We start from the raw sequence: 25,868 nt of genomic DNA, 5'->3' as shown, positions 1-25,868 counted from the left end.
CAGTGGCCTATGCACTCACCTGATAACCTGGTCGCCCATACAGCATGGAGTACTGTGGGAGGATCACATCCAGCAGAGCCATGTTCTCCTCCAGGGTGAATGGCTGTGTCCTCTCCACAGCCCTTGACATGGTTCCAGGGAATCAGTAGCAGCAGCTGGGTCGACGAATGCAAAGATGTGCAGGCAAGTGCTCCCTCATGGGACCTGGCTGCCTCATATGTGCCCTTCTGCCCAGTCTCATGCACAGGAGTACAGAGAGATTGGTCACTCACATTTGCATCCTATGTTTCCACCAATCCCTTCAAACCTAGCAGTCTGTGTGTTCTCTATCGGTTTCATTCTCCTGCATGATGTCAGCCCCACAAACACATTGCAACAAAGTAGACAAATCCCAACTGACTTCTGCTGTGCACCTTCCAGAACAATTTCGAATTTTGAACTTGGTCTCCATGACAACCAGCATGCATGTAGGCCTTAATACTTGTCCCCTATGTAATTTGGAGCATCACACACAGGTACGGTGCGTGTGGGGGCCCTAGGGCACCCCAAATGCATGGCAACGGCCCGTACATGCATGCCTACGCTCTCCATCACTTTTGGTCTGCACGCGTATGCGTACCCGTAGTGGTACGGACCGAACACTCGCATCTACGCTCACTATCACTACGGGTACGCATACGCGTGCAGACCCATAGTGATAGTGAGCGTAGATGCGAGTGTACGGTCCGTACCACTACGGGTACGCATACGCGTGCAGACCCATAGTGATAGTGAGCGTAGATGCGAGTGTACGGTCCGTACCACTACGGGTACGCATACGCGTGCAGACCCATAGTGATAGTGAGCGTAGATGCGAGTGTACGGTCCGTACCACTACGGGTACGCATACGCGTGCAGACCCATAGTGATAGTGAGCGTAGATGCGAGTGTACGGTCCGTACCACTACGGGTACGCATACGCGTGCAGACCCATAGTGATAGTGAGCGTAGATGCGAGTGTACGGTCCGTACCACTACGGGTACGCATACGCGTGCAGACCCATAGTGATAGTGAGCGTAGATGCGAGTGTACGGTCCGTACCACTACGGGTACGCATACGCGTGCAGACCCATAGTGATAGGGCCGTACACTCGCATCTACGCTCTCTATCACTATGGGTCTGCACGCGTATGCGTACCCGTAGTGATAGTGAGCGTAGATGCGAGTGTACGGTCCGTAACACTACGGGTACGCATACGCGTGCAGACCCATAGTGATAGGGCCGTACACTCGCATCTACGCTCTCTATCACTATGGGTCTGCACGCGTATGCGTACCCGTAGTGGTACGGACCGTACACTCGCATCTACGCTCGCCATCACGATGGGTACACATACGGCAGCACTCCCACAGTGATTTGGGAACATGCACAGGCCCTCTCAGCAGCAGTACGGCGGATTTTACACATCACTGTGGTGATAGGCGACACACATGTCGGAATAGGGCGGACATACTTGTCCATGGATGGACATACTTGTCCAGGAATGGACACCAAGGCATCGTCTGTGCATTACCACATGTGTGGGGCACAGGTGTCACAGGCTGTGATGTGGAACATGCCTCCTGAGTGGAGAAGGCACCAGATGTATGATGAGATGTGTACATGTGTACTGTGTGAGGGTGCAATGTGTGCCAGGCATGCCCTTGACTCCTTTGACATGTGTGCATGTGGGACTGCGCACTTGGGGTGAGCGTCACTGGCATGGCACGGACACCAACACACGGAAGTGTCCCATGATGCCCGGTACAGGGGTCATGACACATGACTCATCACTACCCACAGTGCACAATGTGACTATGCCATATATGTGTCCGGGATTTACATCGGGTTGATGTTGTAGCACCCTCAAAAGCTGCAGCCCTTGCAGCAACCAACATGTGGCTGTGTGTAGATTGTCATTGCACACTGTTCCCAACACCATGCCACATGTGTTACCGGATGTGAGGTGCACATGTATGCAAGGGACACGGAGTAGCGTGACAAGGCCATGTCAGCAAACTCACAAGGAATGTGTGGGGAGTCATGACATGTGCACCTTCATGGCAAGGTGTGTGGGCTGGACTAGTGTAATGTCATGTGACCTGTGGCTCAAGTGTTCCGCTGCCAGTCTCTGCAATCAGCATCACACTTCTGCTGATGTGTGGGTGTATGTCACTCCTGTCTTGCGTCGGGCAGTGCACTTGCACTGGGACACAGCTATTTTCATGGCGTGGCATGGGGAGGTTCTCAATCACCGTGTGTAGCTGGGTCTTGGAAGGAGTGTCACCTTGCATCCATACGTGTCCTGGGCATGTAGCACATGCCTGACTCCCTATGTGGCATGTGTGTATTGCCAGATTTACATGTGCTCAGTAGACATGAGTTGTTCTCGTAGTGCACTCACTCTTCCTTGTCACTTCCAAATTACTGCAGAGCGCCTCCTGTTGCCCGAAGAATTCCAGACTTGGCCACCATGCAGGAGAATGACACGATCCGGCTCTACCGCTTCACCCAACCGTTGATTCTGGAGCTGACGGCGAGACTGGCACCACACCTGCAACCGCAGCACAGGTATCCTACGGCACTGACACCCCAGCTGAAGGTAATGGCTGCCCTACATTTCCTTGCCACGGGTACCTTCCAATATACCATAGCTCATGTTGGTGGCATGTCCCAGAGCATGTTCAGCGGTGTGCTGCATGATTTCTTGGAGGCCATGTTGATTCACCTGGATGACTTCATCAAGTTCCCAACCCCTGAACAGATGACTGAGGTCAAGCGTGGTTTCTATGCCCTGGGAGGGATGCCCCATGTCATTGGGTCCATAGATGGGACACATGTAGGTTTGGTACCACCACACGCACGGGAGGTGGCGTACCGCAATCGGAAGCACTACCACTCCATCAATGCCCTTGTGGTGTGTCTGTCCAACATGGTGATTTCGCATGTCTGTGCTCGTTTTCCAGGATCAGCACACGATGCCTACATCATGAGGCGTAGCGGGATGCCTGATATGATGATGCAGCTGCGCAACGAACGGGCATGTGTTGTTGGTGGGTACAGTCTGTCTGTCCTGTATTCTGTTTGGCCGAGCAGCACTACCGCTTCGCCAGTTCTAACGATATCCATGTGCTTTCCATTTAGGGGACGCTGGCTATCCCAACATGCCTTGGCTGCTGACACCTCTCCGCAACCCCATCACGCCGGCCCAGCTCCGCTACAACACCGCCCATGGCCGGACAAGGCGAGTGATAGAGAGGACGTTTGGCATGCTGAAGAGCCGATTCAGGTGCCTCCACAAGACCGGCGGCGCGCTCCCATATGCCCCTGCGAAGGTCTGCAAAATCTTCATGGTCTGCTGCATGCTGCACAACATGGCAGTTGAGAGAGCTGTGCCACTCATCCTGGATCAAGATGACGAGGACCATCCACCCGTGGAGGACGAAGGGCTTGGCAATGGGGCTAGTGATGTGGAGGATTTGGAGCCGCAAGAGGACATCCGGACTCGGCTCATACGCGACTTCTTTGCTTAGTGGTGAGTACCAGGGTCTGAGTGTGCACGCATTGGTCCCCGTGTGGCATGCGTTGTGATGTGTGTCTCCACCTGCATGTATGGCACGTGGGTCAGAGGTGTGTGTGGGTGTGTCACTGGAGTGATGGTGGCAGTGATGGTAGTATTTCCCCAGGCATAATTGTGACCTAGCATGTTGTCATACATACATGTGTCGAGTAAATGCACATGCAAGTGGCTGTGCTTCTTGTGGCTGACTTCTTGTGTGTCTCTCTTCCCCAGGTACCTGCGCATGCCGTTTGCTGGTTGCATTGTTGTGGCACTGCTATTCCTCATGGACATGGCATCGTGGGCTGACTCAGCGTTACAGGCACGGACACGTTTGGAAGTCTCCATGGGGTAAGGGATGCATCTGGGGTGTATTGGGTGTGGCAGTTGTTCACGATGTGTGCACACTGCCCCGGTCGGGGTTTGGGTCCTCTGCAGACATGTGGCATCCCCATGGGACACGACATGCAGCTGGGTACACCTGAATAGATGGGCTGCCTGGTTGTCAGTCATCAGTGATGGGATAGTGGATTGTGATGAAGGCATCAATGTGTGTGACACTGCCCTCGGACACATACGGTTAACATTGTCTTGACATGGCGTGGGACTTCCACATCAGCGGATGTATGGTGTATGGCAGTCTCTCCGTGAGCAGCTGTGGGTATTTAGCTGTTATCCGACACTTGTGTGCCAGTTCCATGGCTATCACGCATTTGTGCTGCAGAAGGGGGGTGCCAGTGTTGGAGCCACATGTTACTCCACATGATGTGTTCATGTGTACTTCAAGTTGCCTCTGCAATCCCAAACACATGACTATTAAAGGTGTCCCTATGCCTCCAAGGTGCCTCTTCTCAGTCAATGCTGGTGTGTTGGCACGGTGCATCCTGCATGTCTGGCATGGTATTCCCTGATTGTGGCTATGTGTCAATGTGTCGAGTGGCAAGATGCAAGCTGTGTGTGTGTGCTGAGACTGTGTAATGGGCATGATGTCCATGACTGTGTGGGTATTGTGACATGTGCCATCCCCATGCATCCAACGTTGTCCATGACCCCATTCTCTGCATCCACCGGACTCAAGCTTGCAGGACATGGTTCTGCCACCTGTCTACACGTACCTGGGTGCCCCCCAGGACACGGGCCAGGATCCCTGACCTCTGCGCATGACTGTTGCTGTACTCAATGTGTCTGTCAGCACGGTTGTTCGGCCACCCCCTCAGCTGGTTCTGACCATCACGGGTGTGTATGGTGCTCCATGTCTGTCTTGCCTAGAAAACTGTGACCCATGTGTCCTGTGCCAGACTCAGGCCCCAGGGTGTGGATGGTTGAAGTGAACAGATGACTCAGGCATGTTTAGACTGTACAAGACACATGTTAGGTAATAATGCTACCAGCAGGCATCTACTCTTAATAGTGTGATTTATTATTGGGGGGGGGGGGCCAAGTGAGGGCCTTTCCGGGATTAGGGAATCCAAAGTTCAGTAGGGGAGTTGGTGTCCTTGCCATTGGAAATCCTCAGAGTCCATGCCACAGTCTTTGTCAACATTGGTCAGCCAGTGACCAGCAGGGCCATGTGGCAGAGAATGTCTCTTGATGCTGTGATGCTGTTGCTCCAGTGGGCCAGGTGCCAGGCCAGGTGTCCTGGGAGATGGTGATGTAGCAGCCACCCTCACGGTCCTTTCCGTGGACGACCCGGCTTCCTGCGGGGAACCTCAGCAGCAGGCCGTGACGACGTCTGGGATGCTCCGTCGGATGTTTCCTCCTCCTCCTCATGATCCCTCCCTGTGGGTGGTGATGTTCTCCGCCTTCTGGCACAGGGAGGGTCGGCCATGGTGTCGGCCATCCGACGGAGTTCAGCGTGAATCCCCTGGGACGCCGTCACTTGCTGAGCCTGTCTGTCCTCCATCCTCCGTTGGTGTAGCTGTAGACAGGCTATTAGCTCCGCATGTTGCTGGGCCTGCTGGACCTTGATCCCCTCGAGGACGGACACAACCTGGGCCATGCCCGTGGTGTCCTGCCGGTATGAGTCCAGGATGTTACGGACATGGGAAAATACCGGATCCCCAGCCAACTGGTCAGGCTCGCGCCTCCGCCGTTCTCCACTCCCACCACCCCTGCCCACTTGCGTCTGGCCTGCACTTGTGGGCACATGGGGTCTCCGGGACCCCTGAGGGGTGGCATTGGCGTTGTCGCCTGCCTCCTCCTGGGTGCCCGGGACACCGTGTCCCTCCTGGCGAGCCTGGCTGCATTGTGGTGTTGGGGCAGGGATCCTGGGTGTCTCCTGGGATGTGGCAGGAGTGGGGGTGGTGGTTGGCACGGTTGTACCTGACGCAGGTGCTGCAGGTGGTTGGACACCAGAGGGGCCAGGTCGGTCGGGGTCGTCCGCAGAGTGGTGAGAGTGGTCGCTGCCGGTGGGATCGGTCTCCTGCAGATCCGGGTCCTGTGAGTGTTCCCCCCCAGTGTTGGGGGGTGCAGCACGACGTTGACCTGTGTGTGAGAGAGACAATGTTAATTTTGATCCATGCAACATCCATGTTTCATCCGTTACAAAGTTGGCACATTTCCTCTTGGAATTAGGATCTGTCTTGCATTCCACTCACAGTGCACTTGTGCATGTGTGTGTCCCTTGGGCACCAATTTGGCCCCTTTAACTATGTGTGGCACAGTCTTACTTGCTGCGTCAAGTGTGACTGCAGTCAGCAGTGGAGTGTGCATGTGTGCCGAGCTATGCATTTGCGCCTTCCTTGTAGCACTGTACATGTGCACATGGAGTGGATCCACACACTCATATGATGCAGGTGGCTGTCCTTGTGCTCGTGTACAGGTTGTAACATGGCCCTGCGTTTTGCCATGATGAAGAGGGGGGGTTCTGGCACTGGCCACCCTTTTCTACATGCACGCAGTCCACCTGCTGACGAGCAGACATTCCCACACACCAAAGGACTGATTTGCTCTCCCTGTGTCTCCCTCCTTCTCTGTCCCCCTCTCCCTCCCTCTCTGTCCCCCTCTCCCTCCCTCTGTGTGTCAGCCTCCTCCCTCTGTCCATCTTCCTGTGTCTCCCTCTCTCTCTGTCCCCCTCTCCCTCCCTCTCTGTCCCCCTCTCCCTCCCTCTGTGTGTCAGCCTCCTCCCTCTGTCCGTCTCCCTCCCTCTCAGTCCCCCTCTCCCTCCCTCTCTGTCCCCCTCTCCCACCCTCTGTGTCCCCCTCTCCCTCCCTCCGTGTGTCAGCCTCCTCCCTCTGTCCGTCTCCCTCCCTCTCAGTCCCCCTCTCCCTCCCTCTCTGTCCCCCTCTCCCTCCCTCTCTGTCCCCCTCTCCCTCCCTCTGTGTGTCAGCCTCCTCCCTCTGTCCGTCTCCCTCCCTCTCAGTCCCCCTCTCCCTCCCTCTCTGTCCCCCTCTCCCACCCTCTGTGTGTCAGCCTCCTCCCTCTGTCCGTCTCCCTCCCTCTCAGTCCCCCTCTCCCTCCCTCTCTGTCCCCCTCTCCCACCCTCTCTGTCCCCCTCTCCCTCCCTCCGTGTGTCAGCCTCCTCCCTCTGTCCGTCTCCCTCCCTCTCAGTCCCCCTCTCCCTCCCTCTCTGTCCCCCTCTCCCTCCCTCTCTGTCCCCCTCTCCCTCCCTCTGTGTGTCAGCCTCCTCCCTCTGTCCGTCTCCCTCCCTCTCAGTCCCCCTCTCCCTCCCTCTCTGTCCCCCTCTCCCACCCTCTGTGTCCCCCTCTCCCTCCCTCCGTGTGTCAGCCTCCTCCCTCTGTCCGTCTCCCTCCCTCTCAGTCCCCCTCTCCCTCCCTCTCTGTCCCCCTCTCCCTCCCTCTGTGTCCCCCTCTCCCTCCCTCCGTGTGTCAGCCTCCTCCCTCTGTCCGTCTCCCTCCCTCTCAGTCCCCCTCTCCCTCCCTCCCTGTCCCCCTCTCCCACCCTCTGTGTGTCAGCCTCCTCCCTCTGTCCATCTTCCTGTGTCTCCCTCTCTCTCTGTCCCCCTCTCCCTCCCTCTCTGTCCCCCTCTCCCTCCCTCTGTGTGTCAGCCTCCTCCCTCTGTCCGTCTCCCTCCCTCTCAGTCCCCCTCTCCCTCCCTCTCTGTCCCCCTCTCCCACCCTCTGTGTCCCCCTCTCCCTCCCTCCGTGTGTCAGCCTCCTCCCTCTGTCCGTCTCCCTCCCTCTCAGTCCCCCTCTCCCTCCCTCTCTGTCCCCCTCTCCCTCCCTCTCTGTCCCCCTCTCCCTCCCTCTGTGTGTCAGCCTCCTCCCTCTGTCCGTCTCCCTCCCTCTCAGTCCCCCTCTCCCTCCCTCTCTGTCCCCCTCTCCCACCCTCTGTGTGTCAGCCTCCTCCCTCTGTCCGTCTCCCTCCCTCTCAGTCCCCCTCTCCCTCCCTCTCTGTCCCCCTCTCCCTCCCTCTGTGTCCCCCTCTCCCTCCCTCCGTGTGTCAGCCTCCTCCCTCTGTCCGTCTCCCTCCCTCTCAGTCCCCCTCTCCCTCCCTCCCTGTCCCCCTCTCCCACCCTCTGTGTCCCCCTCTCCCTCCCTCCGTGTGTCAGCCTCCTCCCTCTGTCCGTCTCCCTCCCTCTCAGTCCCCCTCTCCCTCCCTCTCTGTCCCCCTCTCCCTCCCTCTGTGTCCCCCTCTCCCTCCCTCCGTGTGTCACCCTCTGTCACCTTGGCCCAGCTTCCTGGGCACACACTGTTAGCAGATCTTTGAGTGGCCCTTGGCCTGTTGATGTGAGTTTGTTTCTGATCTCCAGGCACCCATTTTGTCTGCTGTGTGTCTGTGCGCTGCTGCTGTGGTGGTGTGTGCTGCCACTCTTTCACACTGTTGGCTGTTCATTAGCTGCTGGCATGTGCAAAACAGTGCCTTCACCCCCATGTGTTGATGCAAGGCGTCCGCCATTTGCTGGCAAGTCATTCCTGTGTTGGGACACAGTGTTTGTCTGGCTGTGACCTAGGCCATATGGGCAGAGGGCATTGTTGTCTGCTTTGGAGTCGCACTATGTGATTCTTGGTGCCCAGCCTCCCGCCATCCGGGTTACCGTGTCATGTGTTGTTGTCTTCTGTGGCCTGTGACTTGACATTGTCCAGCTGGGTGCATGGGGCATGGTGGCAGCAGTGGCATGTGCCTGCTCATGGAGTGTGGTTGAGTAATGCGATGGCTTGTGGTGGTTGCGTGCCTGTTATTAATTTTGGTTGTGGTTGCAGTTCCCCCCATGTGAGGTGCGTTGTTTGTGTACTCACCCGGGTCTCGGAGTCCTTCTACTCCTTCAACTGCCTCCACCGGCAGTATGGCCATCACCCTCTCCTCCCAGGGATGGTACTGTACGGCTCTGCGGGAGGGCCCTCCTCCGGTGGCGTTGGCCTGGTCGTGTTCCTCCTGCCTCTTGGCTCTGACCCTCCTCCGCAGATCGTACCACCTGTTCTGGCAATCCTGCTTGGTCCTCCTGGTGTCCGCAACAGCATTCACAGCATCGACGATGGTCTGCCACATGGCTGTTTTGGCTGCCTGGCTGGTGCTTCTGACCAATGTTCCAAAGATCTGTGGCTCGACTCTGAGGATTTGATCAACAAGGACCTCCAACTCTCGGTGACTGAACTTTGGATTCTTGGTAGTGGGCATGGTGAGGGGTGTGGGTGGGGATGGTGTGGGTGTGGGGGGGGGTGTGGATGTTGGGGGGGGGTGTGGATGGTTGTGTGTGTGTGTGAATGTGATGAGAGGGTGTTTGTGAGGGTGGTCGTTTGAAGGTGTGCAAGTGTAAGGTGTGGTGTAGCTTGTAGTCTGGTTCTGTGGTGTCTGGCAGCAGTGAGTCTGTTGGAAAGGCTCATGGTTTGTGTGTGTGGGCCCTTTTTATTGGTCCATGGGTGGGTGTGGCAGTTTTTGAATTTTGGGTGGGTGTGTTATAAGGAGTGGTGGTGTATTGGGCCTCTGTTTGTTTTTGGCAGTTGCAGGTCAGTGATTGTGTTATTTAAGTGGTTGTTGGCCATGTTTAGTGGCTGTGTGCCTTTCGACTGGTGTATTCTTGTGTTGTTTTATTTTGTCCTAGTTGTGTACGTGCGTTTTGAGCGTGTGTACGGTGTGTACATGGGCCATTTGGTTGTACGATTTTGTCCTTGTGTGTGGCTTTGTAAGACTCGTACATGCGGTTGTGATGTTGGGGCATGGGGTGCGCTCCGTACTTAGGAGGTTGTGTTGGGGGTGCGCCAGGAACGTCCAGGGGTGGGGGTACGACTGGAACGTACTGGGGTGTGGGTACACAGGGGGTACGACACGTACAGGGGTGGGGGGTGTACATTGACGGTGGTACGACACATCCTGGGGTGGGGGTACGACTGGAACGTACTGGGGTGTGGGTACACGGGGGTACGACACGTACAGGGGTGGGGGGTGTACATTGACGGTGGTACGACACGTACTGGGGTGGGGGGGTGTACATTGACGGTGGTACGACACGTCCTGGGGTGGGGGTACGACTCGAACGTACTGGGGTGTAGGTTCACGGTGGTACGACACGTCCAGGGGTGGGGGGTGTACATTGACGGTGGTACGACACGTACTGGGGTGGGGGGGTGTACATTGACGGTGGTACGACACGTCCTGGGGTGGGGGTACGACTCGAACGTACTGGGGTGTAGGTTCACGGTGGTACGACACGTCCAGGGGTGGGGGTACGACTGGAACGTACTGGGGTGTGGGTACACGGGGGGTACGACACGTCCAGGGGTGGGGGGTGTACATTGACGGTGGTACGACACGTACTGGGGTGGGGGGGTGTACATTGACGGTGGTACGACACGTACTGGGGTGGGGGTACGACTGGAACGTACTGGGGTGTAGGTACACGGGGGGTACGACACGTCCAGGGGTGGGGGGTGTACATTGACGGTGGTACGACACGTACTGGGGTGGGGGGGTGTACATTGACGGTGGTACGACACGTACTGGGGTGGGGGTACGACTGGAACGTACTGGGGTGTACCTAGACGGGTGGGGGTATACATACACGGGGGGTACGTGTCGGACGTACGGGGGCTGGGGGGAGTGTTGGGCGCGTATGCGGGCACATGTCTCCATGGTTGCTATAGGTGTTCGGTGCGGACGGTGTTTTTTCCATACGGTTGTACGCTCGGACGCACGGGATGGATCGTGATTCCTCGGTCGGACTTGGCTTTTCACGTTTGTAAGGTAAATCGTCCGAGGACGTGTCGGACACATTTTCCGACCCGAGGACGTGTGGGGAAATATTCCCAGTGCGGTTCGTATGGACTTTTTACCATGCGAATCGTGATTGCCAGTTCGTACGGCACTTGTACGATTCGTACGGTAAAAAGACCCGATACGAGTCGCACGGGGGAATTTTTTGCCGGATTGTGATCGGCACCTATGTGTGTGGGTATTCCTTGCTATTCCTTGATCATTACACCAGATCACTGGTATTTCACGTGCAAAAAATCGATCCCTGAATCCATCCCTCATATAATTTACAATGGCCACTACATTATGGGAAGGTCCCTGCTACACTCCCTGCGCCAGTGACCCTCGTCCCCAGTGTGTGCCTTTCATTCACCACCCCCTTGTGGATTTTATTTATCCGGCTGCGCATCCCCACCCCTCGCTTGTGACTAGCAGCTCAGGTGGTCAAACAAAGCTGAGTTTCATGCTCATGAAGCAGGCCATGCCGCCGCGGTCCGTGCAGGTAAGAGCGTGGGGTGGTGGGGCCCGGGTGGGAGAGTGGGGAGAATTTCGACAGACTATGACCAGGGAAATTAATTTTCCCTCGTTTTCGTCTGTCGAAATCTCTCCCCCCCCCCCAACACGCCTCACCGCTCTTACCGGCCGCGGCTGAGGCCATGACCATAGAAACGGAGCTAAAGGTTTCTTCTTTTTTTCCATGGTGCGTCCTCAATTTATTCTCATGCTTTTATATTTTTTTCTATCTGCTTTTTAATACGGAATGATTTCCTAAGCAACATCTTTATTTATATTTTTAATGGGGGTGCCACCATGCCTTTCTATGCATCTTTTGTCTAAATTGGTATGGCTCCCCAGTCCATAGTAGCACTTTTCCTAAAGCTTTTTTTTTAAGCAGTGGGGTTCTGCTGACTATATCTACACTGTGGTGGAAACAGGGCAGCAAAGTAGCCACCTTCCATGAATAAAATTAGAAAAAAGACATTCAGAAGAAAACAATACATTTCTATATAGTATTATTTGAGTTATAGTCCGCCTTGTGCCTTACAAAAATGTTTGGAATCATGACTGAAATACGGTTATGGGTGGACATTGCAGGTGCTTTTCATGTGCATTGTACATTTGCTGAGTCATTTGAAGAGGACATGTGATTGAGATGCAAATCCTACAACCAACTGCAATTTATTCGTGCCTTCACACCTGTAGGAGTGTTTTTACTAATTAGAAAGTAATTCCTAATTTAGACATACTTACCCTGACTAATAGTCAAAAAGCATGCATTGCTATCCATTCATATTTGCAGAAATAAATGTGCATCTTTTATTTTATGTGAACGAGCTTTTTTACCTGCAGGTCTCTGCATGCTTTTCCATTTCGGAAAATCAGCGAAATAGAACTCTATTCATGGACTCTGTATTCATAAGTTGTATTAATGTATATTCTCTAGAGGAAGCTATGCTTAGGATGTTCCTGTCTCTGTAATGTTCAAAGGTGTTTGCTCGAGACTCTCTAGGGGCCAATCATTAGTTGAACTGTGTATTGTATTTCTGTATTAAATACATTTTGTGCAATTTCCTTAATTTCCTATGCACACCTCATTTATTAATATGCAGTAATGTAGGTGTTTCTAGATGTATCTTATTAGATGTATCTTATGTATTTGAATGTTCATTGGTCTGCATCTTGCATCATTGCAAGTCCAATCCTGTCGGAACATCAGAAGTAACTAAGGGGCTCTTTACTATGGCGTAACGATCGTTCCGCCATCGTCATGAGATTTACCCCCCGCCACATTATGATCGCGGTGGGTATCGCGGTGGACGAAAAGTCTGCCCACCGCTTTTGCGCCAGTGGCGATCGCCACGATTGCCTGCCAGGCGGAGCAAGGGCACTACTATGGTGGCTGTGTCTAGCAGGCACCATCTGCCATATTAGGATGTCGAGTTTCAAAGGCCTTTCCGTGGCGGTAACGCCGCCATGGAAACGCGGGCAGGGATTGGTTCTAGGTGCCCGTTGCGGGCCCCCCTTGTGTCTAGGGGGGTGGGGTGCACTTGAGGGGTACTTATGGTACCCCACTACATTTCGCTGCACCAAGTGGCAGGCATCTTGTGGTGCCTGCCTTGTAGTGCACAGTGAAATGCCTGGCATGCGATTTTAGCATCGCGGCGGGTGATGCTGTCAGCAGCTCCCGCCGCAATGGTAAATTGCAGAATGCGATCGCCATGGTGGCGGTCGCATCCTAATTCGCGCTGCAAGACCGCTGCATGTCTGGCGGGCGGTCCCAACACCGTAGGGATGGCGGGCGGACTCAGGTCCGCCAACCATCCTAATGAGCCCCTTACTGCTGTGTTCTGTGTGTGGCTTTTCTGTCTAAAACCCTATAAAAGAGGATGTTTTGGGGATATGTCTGAGTCTTTCTTGGTTTTCTTTTAGAGGCAGCCTCTATGTCAGTCCTTTTGCTTAACACGATTTGGTTCAGGCTGTTTACTTGCTTTAAAAGTAGACCTTATGTTGATTCTCTTGCATTATTGTAATATACTAATCAGAGATTTATTGTTAATTTCCTAACTAACTACTTTTTGCTTTCTGTAATGATCTTGACTTTGAATAAACCTATCTGGTTTTGACTTTAAATATGGTTTTGCGTATGTTGATTTGATTTGGCTTGGATTCAATCGTACAAAGACTTGCAATGTCCTATGAAGAATTAGATAGTCCCAGTCCTAAGCCTCAACCCTTTCAATTAATTAGAGTGTCAACAGATTTTGTAGTGGATAATTCTAGCATAAAGCCAATAAAATTAATTAACATAATTTGCACTAATTAGCTTAAGTAACTAGTTAAATGTTTTGGTAGTGGAAAGTTGGTGCATCTTGAAGATCTTGAATTATTGCCAGAGAGCGAGTATGTCATATAATGAGTGGATTTGATATCTATTAAAAGGTTTTTTTGCACGGGGTGGTATGTTATGCTATGTATGAGATGCTACATTGATTTGGTGATCATGTTCAAGCATGACAGGTGAAGTTGGAATATATTGAAATGCATATGGTGTCTTTGTATTGCATCATTGGTTCATATTTTATTGTAGCTATTGAAGACTATGTGATTTCTGTAAAGCTATGGGATTTATGGAGAACTCCAGTTATATTTGAATAAAGTGTTGCTCCAGGCTAATTTTATAAGTTGAAGTTTACGAGGTCCTTGAAAGCTTAGGTGTGAATGAGTACTAATTAGGAATTGTGGCATTTTGTTCTGTGCAGGATAACATTCACAGATTCCAGTGATAGAATGGAAATTTCGTAATTACATTTTACACACTTGTAGGGGTGCATCATAATAACGAGTAGTGCGCGCCCGCTGATAGTCCTGTCTTGTGTAACTGTGAGTGTTAGAATTGTGAACTGTGTTAATGTATCTACATGATCTATTTTAGTTTATTGACAAGTTGTATGAAGGGTTAACGTAGGAATTAAATGTAGCAAGCAGAAAAGCTAACATGAAGAAACTGGGTTGTTTACTTTGACACTACTCATGTACTAAATGTGTTTAATAACAAGATTTTCTCTAATGTGGTAAAGGCGTTAGTTGAAATGAAATGTAGATATGTAACTCGTAATTTTTAAATGATGCATTCTTATGTTAGCTAATGCTGTAGGCCTGAAATTCAAACCCCTGACAAACTCTTGCTTTAGGATTAGCGTTCTGAATTTTATGTGCACTGTGGGAGCTATTCTTTCTCACGTTTGCATTGCAGGTGGAGAAGCATCCTTTAGGCCAAATTATGTCTTTGTTTTAGCAGCTAAGCAAGGAGAGAAGAAATTACTATTGTATGGATTGGAGGCGATAAAGGACAGAAGTTGGTTTCACATGGGAGAAGGCAGGAGAACCAAGGACGAATTGTATCAAATTACGTACATAGGATAAAGGATAGGATAAAATGCATAAAGCGCACTTATACCTGAGGGTGAACTACGCTCATGACTGTACCCATTGTGGAGTACGAGAGAGGAGTGCATTCTAGGAAGAGACCTGTGGCTAACTAGTTGTTGGAATTAGTTATAGTGCCCACATCTTCCTTGCCTTTGGAGAGGGAGCACCCATCTCTTGTGATAGTGGCTCTATGCTACTTGACCCATGTCAATAGTGGAGAGACTTCTTTGGAAGAATCAACGACTGACACCTTTCCTTCTGATTAGAAATACTTACTCATTATTTTAAGGATGTCACCTTAGTATTGGCTTAGCGTAGGTGGAGTCTAGAACCCCAAAAGCCCCGAACCAGAGCCCAGTGATCGAGAACTGAAGGCAACAGAATCTGGCAGATTCTGACAGAGTTTGATTGTGCAGCGAGATCAGCGGTGGAGTGAGTATTAACAGGATGCGTGTAGAAGGTTATATTGTAGGAATGGTTTGATTGTGTGATGTCTTGCAGAGTTAGAGTGAGATTTGAGTGAATGTGGTTTTGGGTCTGATGTGGCCCAAGGATTGAGATTTGAGTTGCAGGTCCCGAAGTGGCATAAGTTCCAGGATATTGAAAGGTCTAGAACACACTGAGGTTGTGAGTGTTCTAACCGGAGAATTGAGGAGTTGTCATGAGACGTCATATTCAGTTCCACCTAAGATAGGAAACTTTGTGTGAATGGGATGTATGGGAATCGTCTAGTGGACCTTGTGTACAGGGTTAAGTATATTGATTTAGATGACTCACGCTAGTTGAGGATTACTGTGTGCGAAAACTCTTGAGTGGTTGTATTCTATCAATCCTTTAGAATGGCAGACAATCACTGATTTAAAATGATTGTGTGAGTGAATGTGTACGGAGAAATTGTGAAGGAGGGTGAGTTGCTGCGATGAGTGAGAATATCGTACGACTGTGCCGCACTGTGATAGGTCGGTTGCTGTAAACCTGCACTTGGATTGGTTGGCAGTCAGCGGGAATACTCTGTGGCTGACAATATCATTTCACAATATAAATTAAACAAGTATTTCATTTTTGTTGGAGAAAGTTCCGAAAAGTGTCAGAAATCATACAATGCTTTTGGGTGTTACGGGATCTTTTCAGAGGGGATGAAGGGGATGTTACTCGAGTGGGTGAAGAGTCGCCAACCGAGGATACTCCAGTTCACTATATGGCGACAAAGGTTGGGCTCCTTACTATAATGTGGCTCCAAAATTGCCACAAAATCACTGAAAAAGAGGGGGAATTGTCATTTACATTCTTTGGCACATTCAGGCTAGATTTATTGAACAAACTTAGAGGGACGATGTTTGCGATGCGTCCTATACCCAGACTTACACAGTTGGAGGCGCTAGATGCGTGGAGGCGTGCAGCTCATCTCAGCAGAGAGAGAAATATCAAGGGAAGATGAATAAAACCATGAAGGCGTATCAGGATGCACAGTGGGATGCGAGGCTCAAGAGGTGGACAGTGGATACCATTGAGGGAAAGAGCTTATACCCAGTATTGCTTGATGGAGAATCGCAAAACAGAGAAACAGGGAGAAGGGCAAATGGGAGTGACAGTAGTGATAATGAAGGCAGTTAGTTAGATGGGTTGTAAGCTGAGAGTCTGCCAGATTACAGTTTACAATCGGGAGAAGGGGGACGAAGTCCGGATGACACCCAAAACGTGGGAGGTGTATCAGCCCCAGGGGCTCCTGATCCAGGGGTTGTGGGAATTATATCAGCAGGAAAAAGCAGGACAGGGCTGTCCATCTTGGAAGGTATGGAACCGAATGGTGACAACGCTACTTCACTTTTGCCGGAAGCTTACTTGCAGTACCGGTTACCATTGGACCTGTCGTTCCTGTTTATGACTCAGGCCCAACAGGAAGCCTTAACCAGACACAGTCCATGCAAGCTGAAGGGACTCATTTGGTAGATACAGGGAGCATGAACTGGGGGTTTCTGTCCTTTAGTGACTGTGGAATCTAGTGCCCTTCTAGTGGCTACTGCTGATCCTTCTAGAGTACAGATTGGTCCCAGTACTATAAGACCTGTACCCGTGGTAAGCACAAGTTCTGATTTGTGAGTGTGGGAAACTCCTGTGAGAGGACCTAGTGGTATGTTTCAAGAAGCAAACACAAGTCAGAGGACATCTGAGAACCAGCACGTCTTAGACGTCGCGGTCTTCGAGTCATGGTTAAGGGACCATAATAACAGCAAAGAGAGCCAGAATAGTGAGCCGAGTCAGAATACCATCAAGGCCGCAATGAAGGTGAAGCTAGTGGATGTGGTGAGAATGAAGGAGGAATTAGAGGAGATCATTGGTGGGAGCCTTCCTCTAGACAGAATAGAGACCTATGAGCCAGAAGAGTTGTTGTTTATGGCTAAGGATGTCACCCAGAAGGCAAGACAAACACATGAGAAGTTGTCGGATTTGGCTCAGAGGTATGTGTTAGATTTATCTCAAACAAAAGTATTGCAGGGAAATCACAGGCTTACCTACAGTGATCAAGAGTTAGAGGAAAAGAGAGTGACTGGATTGAAGAGGCACATACAGCAATTGGTAATAGGAATGAGACACTGGAGTATGCTGGATAAGTGGGAAGAGTGGTGATCGAGGAAGAAGAGCGCAAGAAAGGTGACAGGAGAGACGCCTCTTCCAGGGAATATAGGCATACCCTTTGCGGGAAGTGCCTAGTGGGAGATATGTGCATGTCCCTTGGAGTCAGGGTGATCTTGCTGCATACACAAATGATTTCCCAAGGCTAAGAGAGAAACCTGCTAAGTGATATAAGCAAGTTGATCACTTTGTTAAGATCTCAAAAGTGTTGTGGATTGATTTAAACACCTTGGGCCTCATGTAGGTAAATAAATTTTACCGGTTCTTAAATACCGAGCCGTACCGAATCGGTAAATTAGAATCGGTAAGTTATATGTAGGTAAAAATTCGGTAACAGTTACCGATTCGGTAACATTCGGTAATCACGAATCGGAATTCACCGAATCGGTAAATACCGAGGTGGTATTTACCGAATCGGAAAATACCGAGGTGGTATTTACCGAATCGGAAAATACCGAGGTGGTATTTACCGAATCGGAAAATACCGAATCGGTATGTACGGATTCGGTAAATAAAATCACATGACTTGACGAAACAGCTAATCCTGTGCAACGACAGCCCACCCAACCAGGAAGTGCCCACACCCAGGCAGGTGTACATAATTAGCCGAAGTGGCCACACCCAGGCAGGTGTACATAATTAGCCGACCCTGGAGAGGCTTGGAGTGCAGAGGAGAGGCAGGGAGCCGTTGCATGTGCGAGCGGGTAAACGAACAGCATGTCCAGCCAGAGAACACAGAAAGACGGAGGGGAAAGGAGGAGGAAGCTGAAATTTAGCCCCAAGGAACTCCAGGTGCTGGTGGAGGAGGTGGTGAAGCAGCACCAGAAGCTGTTTGGAAGGCAATCCCTGCAAGTGCCTGAGGCGGAAAAGCGCAACATATGGCTGGCCATCCAGGCGCAGGTCAATGCTGTGGGAGTGACCCACAGGGACATTGAGGTCCTCAAAAAGCGCTGGTATGACCTCAGGATTGTAACCAAGAGGAAGATGGGCGACATCCAGAAGGAGGCCAGCCAGACCGGAGGTGGAACCAACAGGGCACCTGCCCTCACCGAACTGGAGGAGCTGGTGGCGGCCACAATCGAGCAAGAGAGCGTCGTGGGTCTTGGGCACGCCGACAGCTCTGCCAGAGCCGCAACACACCAAGGTAAGACGAAAGCACAGCAATGTAGCCCCCCCTACCCCTATCCCACATCCCCCATTGTGAAACGAGAATCACACTGCAGTCCACACGTGTCAGTGCAGACAGGCAATGCATTCCGGGAGATGTAGTCAGGGCAACACTAACCATGACGTAAATGTTACAGGGCAACAAGGCATGTCACGCACTCGAGGCACAAGGAGACAGAGGACATATTGGAATGTGAAATGATTGATTGTGACGCTTGCAATGCAGCCCTTCGGGGACACTGAGCCAATGTTGTATTTCTGTCCACAGATGTGACATCATGCAGGACAGGGCATGCTGCAGGAGAGACGGCACACCGGCCACAAATATCACCTCTAGCCAGCACAAGTTCAGACCAGGGAGCAGGCCCACTGGCAGCCGCACCACCAACACAGCCAGCCTCGCCGCACCCAGAGCCAGCATCACCTCACCGAGAGCCAGCATCACCTCACCGAGAGCCAGCATCACCACAACCAGAGCCAGCATCGCCACTCATGTTCGAATCACCGGCCACATCTCCGCTTGCAGGTGTGAGAATGAGGAGGCGTCCAGCAGCCAGGCTACGAGCCTTAGACACCTCGTCAGACGACAGCATGGGCCCAGAAGACCGCACCGGGCCCCAGGAAGGGAACCATGCCACTGTGCCCCACACCTCACAGGCAGCACAGACGGGAGCAAGAGGGCGCCGCAGGTCGCGTGTCCAGAGTCCACCAGCACCCACTGACGGCCATGGTGTCTTCTTGGGGCTCGAGGGCCAAATGTTGAAACAACAGCGCCTGCAATCAAAGGCAGTCATGTCAGTCCAGAGGCACATGCGGGTGATGAAGACAACATTAGTCAACATGGACAATAACATTAGCGGCATGGCTGCGGGCATTCGGGACATGTCCCAGTCAATCCAGCAGTTGTGCAGCAAATTAGATGCTGACATCGAAGCACGGCGCCGGGAACGCCAGAGAAGGGACACTACCAGCAGGGCACTCAACCGTCTGGCAACTGCGACTTCTCTACTGTGCCGGCGCTCTGTGACGATGCAGGAGGGCCTAACACAGTGCTGCAGCGACCTGTCTCGGGGGATGGTGCAGGTGACAAGTGCACTAGGGGTGCTATTGACTAGTCAGGCGTCGACAACTGCTGCAGGGGATGCTGCGGAGAGCATCGACACCAGCAGCAGCATCACACCCCCCGTCCCAGAAGCACGCAGGAGCAGCAGGCGGCTTGGGGTTGGCTCTAGTGAGGATGCACAGGCCGTGCAATCCACCACTGCAGCGCGTATGCGCAAACATTGATGTAGCCCTGCTAAGCCACTTCCCATTGGGTGACGTAACCCTGGACATACTCCTTGTATAGATGGTATATTGCCTGATTGGCCTGTTCATGTGTTCATGGCGTGGTGCCACATTAAAACTACGTCAGGACTTCTCACAACTCGCTGTGTCCCCTCACTTACTCAGAAATAGTTGCATGTGATCTCTGCCCGTCTCTCTCTCCCATCGATTGCAGTTGGCACTCTAGCTGCGTTGCCCTCTGGCTGGCCTGACTCATCCTCGTTGTCCTCAAAATATGTTAGTTCCACATCTGTACCTCTTTTTCGTGGCAAGGTTGTGCAGCATTGCACAAGTGGCAATAATCTTGCAGCAGGTGATGGGTTTGTACTGGCGTGCGCCTCCGCTCTTGTGCAGGCAGCGGAACCTGCTCTTCAGTAGTCCAAACGTGCGCTCCACCACATTGCGTGTTGTTTTATGTGCCACGTTGTATCGTCTCTCACTCTGGGTTGCTGGGTGTAGGTAGGGAGTGAGGATGAATGACCGGCATGCATATGCACTGTCGCCTGGATGAGTAAAAGGGAACCATCAGTAACATGCCTCTATACACTATGATTTGCAGGTTTCAAGGGGCGTCACTGTTACTTACCTAGCAGGTATCCCTCTCCGAATTCTCCGGCACTCAGTCGTGTGTAGATCCCACTATTCTGGAAGATGTAAGAGTCGTGGGTGCTCCCAGGAAACTTTGCAACAATATCTGTGATGATGTTCCCTGCATCACAGATCACCTGCACATTGATGGAGTGGGTGGACTTCCTGTTCCTGTAGATGTGCTCTGTATCAGCTGGTGGACAGATTGGGATGTGTGTACCATCAATACAGCCGATGACATGGGGGAACTGTGCCATGTGATAAAAGTCTGTTTTTGTTTTCTGCAGTGCAGCCTGTGTGTTTGGGAAGCTTATGTAGTGGTGCATTCTCTGCATCATGGCATCCAGGAACTTCCTGAAGAAACGTGACAGGCAACTCTGGGATACCCCACCCACCGCAGCTATCACCACCTGATAACTGCCGGATGCCAACAGATGTAGGCTGCAGAGCACCTGCACATGTGGGGGTATGGCGTGCGCCCTTCTTATTGGATGGTCCAGGAGTGGGTGTAGGTCCCTGATTAAGTCCATGATGGTTTCGGGGTGTAGCCTGTACCTCTCATGTATCTCTGCATCAGTCAGCTGGAATAGTGTGATGCGCTGTCTGTAGATTTGTTCCTCCCGTCGCCACACCCTCAGTCCTGCTGCCTGTAGACGTAGGCGCCTTGCAATGACGTACATGGCGGCCATGTTGTCCACGCTGTTGCATTTTGGGATTGCCTATATGCATTGTTGATGGTTACCACCTGCTTTCAATCCGTGTTAATTACCGACTCTTATTTACCGATTTTCCTGGATTTCTTAATTACTGAGTGCTCCTACATGTCATTTTAAATTTTACCACTTCATATTTACCACTTCATGTTTACCGAATCGTTAATTATGTATTCGGTAAATCTGATTCGGTATTTTGGAATTCGGTAAATATGAATCGGTATTTACCGCCTCATATTTACCGAAAAGTGGTTTTTGGACTCCTACATCTCACTTGTCTGAATACCGGTCGGTAACGGCATATTTAACGAAAATCGGCCGTTACCGACCGGTATTTGGCTACCTACATGAGGCCCCTAGTTCGAAATTTTGGTTCCTAGTAACCTGTGGTCTGCTTGTAAGATAGATGTTGAGTGGCCTAGCGCTCAGCCAGAAAGAGACTCAGTAACTCATGGTCCTATGCCTTTGGTCATTAAAAAGAACGATCAGGTGATCACAGGGTTGCAGTAGATTGGGTCAAGAGGTGCAGAGACAGAATATGGAGTAAAATATATCGAGTTGCACAAATATCAAGTCATTAATATCGTGGGTTAGAAATATTGACAGCAAGAATTTCGTGGTCGAGAATATTGAATTAAGGTAAGTAATATTGATTTTAAAAATATCGAAGTGTTTAATATCATTTCCAAAAATATAGCTGCTAAAAATATAGTTGTTTATTATTATGTATTTTAGTATATATTGTATATGTATGTGATGTATTTTTTTTTGTTTAAGAATTGTTTGTATTTTTAATATATGTGTTACATTGTTAGTAGTTATAAAAAAAAAATATTTGAATTTTGCGCTTTTAGTTCCATAGCGGTTTGTAGGTTTATAGGGGAATAGGGTGGGAAGTGATTTAATTATATTACATTTATAATTAATTTTTTATTTGAATTTTGCGTTATTAGTTTCGTAGCAGGTTGAGGGTTTATAGAGGAATAGGGTGGGAAGCAATTTAATTATATTAAATTTACTGATTCATTTTTATTTATTAACATCTGTTTAATTGAGATGTTATAGTGTTAAATGTGTAAAGTAATTTATTGTTAATTCATTATTAATTGGTGGTTAATTAATTTTAATTAATGAATTGGTAATTATGGTAATTGTGTAATTCATTTTAGGCGTGTGTTGTGGTGTTCATAGGTGTAGAGGGTGGGAAGTAATTTATTTTTAATTTATGAATTAATAATTGGTTGCTCAGTAATTTTAATTAATTAATTGGTTATTAATTTTTCATTGTTTTAAATTAATTTTAGGTGTGTGGTGGTGTTTATAGGTGTAAAGGGTGGGAAGTAATTTATTTTTAATTTATGAATTAATAATTGGTTGTTAATTAAATTAAATGTATTAATTGATAATTAATTATGGTAATTGTGCAATTATTTTAGGTTTGTGTTGTGGTATTTATAAGAGTAAATGGTGGGAAGTAATTTGTGTTTAATAATTAATATATACTTGTTAATTAATTTCAATTATTTGATATTTATTTTAGGTAATTTATTTTTGTGTGTGTTCTTTTCACTTTTAAAGGGGTAAAGAGTGGGTATTAAGGACATTTTATTTATTTATTTATTAATTGTTACTAGTAATATTTTTTAATTGATTATTAATTATGTTAATTATGTAAATAAATGTAATTAAAAATGTTGAAGTGTTTTGTTATTGGTGTGGTGTTATAGGGTAGGAAATAAAATAAATACATTTATGTTTTAATTATTTTTTTCTTTGTAAATATTTTCTAGTTTAAAATAATTATTTTTTTGGAAATGTATTATTTTATTTTATATAATATTTGTAGGTTTCTGTTATATGTAATTAATATTATAATATGTTTTCTTTTTAACTGTTTAATATTAAAACAAATATATATATTGTTTATTCTTTTTTTAATAATTTGTATATTATATTTTTAAGTGTTTGATTGTGAATAGTTGTTTTTTTTCCACTATCCAACACTTTCCCTGCTGTTGCAATCACTGGAGTGGGAATAGTAATTTTTACCCCTCTGCTATCCAGTACTTTCCCTACTGTTGCACTCACCGGAGTGGGAATAGTAATTGATTTCTCTCCGCTATCCTGCACTTTCCCTACTGTTGCACTCACTGGAGTTGGAATAGTAATTTTTACCTCTCCACTATCCAACACTTTCCCTACTGTTGCATTTTCTGGAGTGGGAATAGTAATGTTTACCCCTCCGCTATCCAACACTTTCCCTACTGTTGCACTCACCGGTGTGGGAATAAATTTTTTTACCCCTCCGCTATCCAACACTTATCCTACTGTTGCAATCAATTGAGTGGGAATACTCATTTTTACCCCTCCACTATCCAACATGTTCCCTACTGTTGCACTCTTTGGAGTGGGAATAGTAATGTTTGCCCCTCCGCTATCCAACACTTTCCCTACTGTTGCTCTCACTGGAGTGGGAATAGTAAATGTTACCTCTCCGCTAACCAACACTGTCCCTACTGTTACACTCACTGGGGTTGGAATAGTAATTTTTACCCTTCCCCTATCCAGCAAATTCCCTACTGTTGCACTCTTTGGAGTGGGAATAGTAATTTTTACCCCTCCGCTATCCAACACTTTACCTACTGTTGCACTCACTGGATTTGAAATAGTACATTCAATTATTTTGCTATCCAACACTTTCCCTACTGTTGCACTGATTGTATTGGGCAATTTTAGTTTAAATATTTTTTCATAGTTTAATGTTTTAATTTATTTTAGAATGTTTTTTCATATTTTAAATTAGATATATATTTTATTTTTTTATAATTTTAAAGTTTTAAAATAAATTAAAGATAATAGTTTAGTAATTATTTTAAAGTATATATATATATATATGTATAAAGTATTATGTTTGTATGTTTCTTTTTTTAATGAAATATATTTGTTATATTTTGTAAAAATGTATATTACAATAAATTAATTTTGTTGAAATGAATATGAATATTCAATGTATTTAATATATATTATTTGATTTTTATATATATATTTAAATCAATATTTTTTACATCTATATTTTTTACATTGATATTTTTGATTTTATATTTTTGTGCTTACCTGTGTAGGTATGGGAGTCGATATGTTTGTAGTCTATATTTTTTTCTGATATTTTGAACATCGATCTTTTTAACATCAATATTCTATCAGTGAACCAGGTCAAAATAGATCGAACGACCCAGGATTCTACAGAATCAGTACACACCTTTTAAGAAAGGCTGTTACAAGCCTTTAAGCAATATAGTAGGTTGGATACCCTTGACCCCAAAGACATGGGACAATTTGGGGCCGATTCCGATCCGTTAAAAATATTCCCCGTACGAATCGTATCCGGATTTTTTTCCGTACGAATCGTACAAGTCCCGTACAAACTGGCAAGTACGATTCGTATGTTAAAAAATCCATACGAATCGCACTGGGAAAATTCCCCGACACGTCTTCGGGTCGGAAACAGTGTCCGACACGTCCCCGGACAGTTTTACGTACGAATCGGTAAACTGAAGTCCGAGCACGCAAGTACGATCCGTCCCGTCCGTCCGAATGCACAACCGTATGGAAAAAACACCGTACAAAGCGAACTCCCATGGCAACCATGGAGACGTCCAAACATGTGCCCGCATACGTGCCGAACACCCCCCCAGCCCAACCCCCCATGTATGCGCCGTACCCCAGCCCCACCCCCAAGTATGCGCCGTACCAACACCCCACCCCCGTAGGTACGGAGCGTACCCCCACCCCCGTAGGTACGGAGCGGACCCCCACCCCCTTAGGTACGGAGCGTACCCCCACCCCCATAGGTACGGAGCGTACCCACCCCCCCGTAGGTACGGTGCAGACCCCCACCCCACCCCCGTAGGTACGGAGCGGACCCCCACCCCCGTAGGTACGAAGCGTACCCACACCCCCGTAGGTATGGTGCGGGCCTCCACCCCATCCCCGTAGGTACGGAGCGGACCCCTACCCCCGTAGGTATGGAGCGTACCCACACCCCCGTAGGTACGGTGCGGACCCCCACCCCACCCCCGTAGGTACGGAGCGTACCCCCACCCCCGTAGGTACGGAGCGTACCCACACCCCTGTAGGAACAGTGCGGACCCCCACCCCCGTAGGTACGGAGCGTACCCCCACTCCCGTAGGAACGAATCATACCCCCAACCCCGTAGGTATGGAGCGTACCCATAGGTACAGTGCGGACCCCCAGCGCTACGCGCTGGGGGTCCGCAACGTACCTACGGGGGTGGGGGTATGCTCCATACCTACGGGGGTGAGGGTACGGCGCGGACATGGGGGGTGCTGGGGTATGGCACGGATGTGTAGGGATGGGGGTACGGTGCGTACCGGGCCCCCTTCTCGCCGTGCATCGTGGCGTACTTAGCTTTTCCGGCACTTTTTGGGTCCCGTAAAAATATTGCCGTGCAAAGTGCTGTGGGTACGAATCGTACATACTGGTCCGTAAAACGCTGCCTGACTCCATGCGAATGTCGCGTATGCGGTCTCCCGGATCGGAATTGTGGGTATGTTTTAGCCGGTCGGTGTTTTTTACGATTCGTATGGAAATGGTGTTTCTGTACGAATCGTGCTTGCGGGTTTGTAAGGTGTTTATCCCGGGTACGAGTCGGACGGAGAAAACGCTCCATCCGACTGTTCGTACCTGGGTTTTACAGGATCGGAATCGGCACCTTTGTGTCCAAGTTTATGACTGTATTGAGCCTAGAGATCAGCCTCATG

Source organism: Triturus cristatus, chromosome 6 (genome assembly GCF_964204655.1).
Source record: "Triturus cristatus chromosome 6, aTriCri1.1, whole genome shotgun sequence".
Lineage (NCBI taxonomy): Eukaryota > Metazoa > Chordata > Amphibia > Caudata > Salamandridae > Triturus > Triturus cristatus.
Note: the sequence above shows the minus strand (reverse complement) of the source record.